Source organism: Microtus ochrogaster, unplaced genomic scaffold (genome assembly GCF_000317375.1).
Source record: "Microtus ochrogaster isolate Prairie Vole_2 unplaced genomic scaffold, MicOch1.0 UNK16, whole genome shotgun sequence".
Lineage (NCBI taxonomy): Eukaryota > Metazoa > Chordata > Mammalia > Rodentia > Cricetidae > Microtus > Microtus ochrogaster.
Genome location: NW_004949114.1, coordinates 549809 through 552486, shown reverse-complemented (window position 1 = coordinate 552486; position 2678 = coordinate 549809). Strand labels below are relative to the sequence as shown.

Genomic DNA, 2678 nt, shown 5'->3' with positions numbered 1-2678 from the left:
TTTTTTTTTTTTTTTTTGAGACAGGATTTCTTTGTACCGTTAAGAGTCTGTCCTGGAACTCACGCTGCAGACCAGGCTGGCCTCAGACTCACAGAGATCCACCTGCCTCTGCTTCCCGAGTGCTGGGATTAAAGGCGTGCGCCACAACCGCCCGGCTTTAGCAGATTCTTCAAGTTTCTTATATTTGCTGTGAAGGTTTGCGTGATGGTGTTGGCTGGTCTCTACCTACAGGACCTTCTCCCAGAGCCGCGGGACTCTGTGCCACGGAACTTGTGCCCAGAATTCCCAGGGCCTCCAGCTTCTTCCACCTGCTCATCGCCCCTTCCCGACCTGGCCAGCAGGTGACGCCGTCGGGGACACTTGTTTTCCCGTACTCCAGTCCTCTGAGAGTGAGCGAACCATCAGAGACGAAGACCTCCCACTTTCCTAGAGAGATCAAATGGGCGTTTGGTTCACGGGGGTTGTAGTGGGTGGTGAAGAAGGACGACCCGGAAACGAAATGGGGAGGGGCAACTTCCGTTCTTTGTTCTGTTCTCGGTTGTGTGGGTCTGTGACAGGTTCCAACAGGGCCTGGTCCGTGTCCGACCCTTAAGTCTTACGTCCCTGTCCCCAGGGTGAGTGGGTCGTCTTCGGGACTCGCGGTGAGGCGGAAGTGTGGTCGCCGGGAAGGGGGTTGGTGTTCACGCCTCTGCGGCCCGCGGGGTTCCCGGGCACTCCTTGCCCCTGCGGCCGCTGCCCAGCTCCGCAAGCCCGGCTCCACGAGCGCAGCGGGTTCCCGCGTGTCGCGGATTGGGACTCCGGGTCTGCTCGTGCCCTCCACCGCCAGCCCCAAGTGTTTGAAATTCCCAGCGTCGCTGCAAGAGGTCCCTCTCTTTAAAACAGCTGATGACAGCCAGCCTTCCGAACTTGGTACTCTCAGTGCACCGTTTTCTGTGCTGGGGCAGGAGAAGGAAGTCTTCCCTCTGCTGAGTTGGAGAGAGAGTTGTTCTGTGTCGCAGTTGAGAACTAGGGCTTGGGAGGAGGTGCGAACTCAGGTCCTCGGAAAGATCCTGCGGGGACCTCACCAAGACCTAATGTCCTATAGGTAGGTTTTAGTTTACGCTTTCCTGGGAAAACTGTACAACGCTGGAGCGGACTCCCTGCAGAAAGTGGCTGAGTATGTCCAGTGCATTGGCTGACTAAGACACTAAGAACCTAGATCGACACAGAACGCTCAGTTCCTTTCAGCTCCCTAGGGTGCAATGAAAAGACAATATGTGATGGTCTTCGTTGGTAGTTATTAGAATATATCCTTTTCTCCTCCATACCTCTTAAGCATCTCTATTAGAAATAAACTTCACGTGAAGTTTTTTTTCCATTTTGCTCCCTTAATCATACGGGACTGGTATCACCTAAAGCAGTGGTTCTCAACCTTACTAATGCTGCGACCCTTTAATACAGTTCCTCATGATGTGGTGAACGCCAGCCAGACAGTTATTTTTGTTGCTATTTCATAACTGTAATTTTGCTACTGTTATGAATTGTAATGTAAACACCTGTGTTTTCTGATGGTCTTAGGCGACCTCTGTGAAAGGGTCGTACCCCCTCCCACTGGGAAACTGCAAACCTAAAATGAATTTCCTGCAATTAGCGAAGTTTGCTGGTTCACACCTGTAATGCCAGCACAGATGCAAATGAAGCAGGAATAGGAATGTAATTTCGAGGCCAGCCTGTACGATACAGTGAGTTCTAAGCTAGTCTGGGGTATGCCATGAGCTCTTACCCAGTTACAAAAGACCAAAAAATAAATAAAACCACAAGAGCTGAACAAAAGGTGCCACATTTTCTTTGCTACTTTCCTCTTACACTTACAGGGATTAAGTTCTTAGAAGAACGGATCCTGGAAGAGAGGCTTCTCTTGACCTGTCCTCACTGTCATGTGTCTTTCTTGGTTGGCTGAGCAGCTTGAGGGAGTGGAGTTGGCAACATGGCAGGGGAACGGCTCTGCCCACACCCAGATGGCAGGAGCACCAGAGTTTCTACGAGAAACATTGTTTACTGACTTAGACACTGGGGATTTGTCCTCAACAGTATGCCTTTGAGTTCCAGCTTCAATTAACCCAGCCTTGAATGGAGAGCATTGCCTTTTACTCTGATGTCTGTTGTTTTTGGAGATAGGATCTCTGTACAAAGCCCTGGCTGTCCTTCAACTCCTACGTAGACCAGGCTGACCTTAAAGTCGGCCTCCCAAGTGTTGGGATCAAAGGCATGGGTTCACCATGCCAGCTTGCCTTTTACTTTGGAGTCAGCCTTGCAGAGCGTGTGTGTGTGTGTTTCTGGGAGACAGGGGCTGGGTTGGAGCTCACAATCCTGTCTCAGTCTCAGGTGCTGGGGATTTCAGGCCTGTGCCACCTATGTCAAGTTGTTGATCTTTACCAAGCCCCTGACAGGGTTTCTCTGTAGCCTGGCTGTCCTGAAACTTGCTCTGTAGACCAGGCTGGCCTCAAATTTAGAGATCTGCCTGTCACTGCCTTTCTTGTGCCAGAATTAAAGGCATGTGCCACCACTACCACCTGACTGATTTGCCTTTTTAAAATGAGATAATTTTGATTTGTCTTTTTTTTTTTTGGTTTTTCGAGACAGGGTTTCTCTGTGGTTTTGGAGCCTGTCCTGGAACTAGCTCTTGTAGACCAGGCTGG

The 2678-nt window shown here is 50.5% G+C and overlaps 1 protein-coding gene across 2 annotated transcripts in view; it reads left to right on the top strand.

Annotated features, from left to right (window-relative positions):
* Positions 1-490: 490 nt before the first annotated feature.
* The window catches only part of Znf3 (zinc finger protein 3), a 14714-nt gene continuing 12526 nt past the window's right edge, over positions 491-2678 (top strand). The window contains exon 1 of one of the 2 annotated variants that reach the window (XM_013353827.2): positions 491-614. The gene's annotated coding sequence lies outside the window, so the exon portion shown is untranslated. Of the gene's footprint in view, positions 1085-2678 lie in introns of both variants that reach the window. The other variant, XM_005367069.3, reaches the window with a different exon arrangement.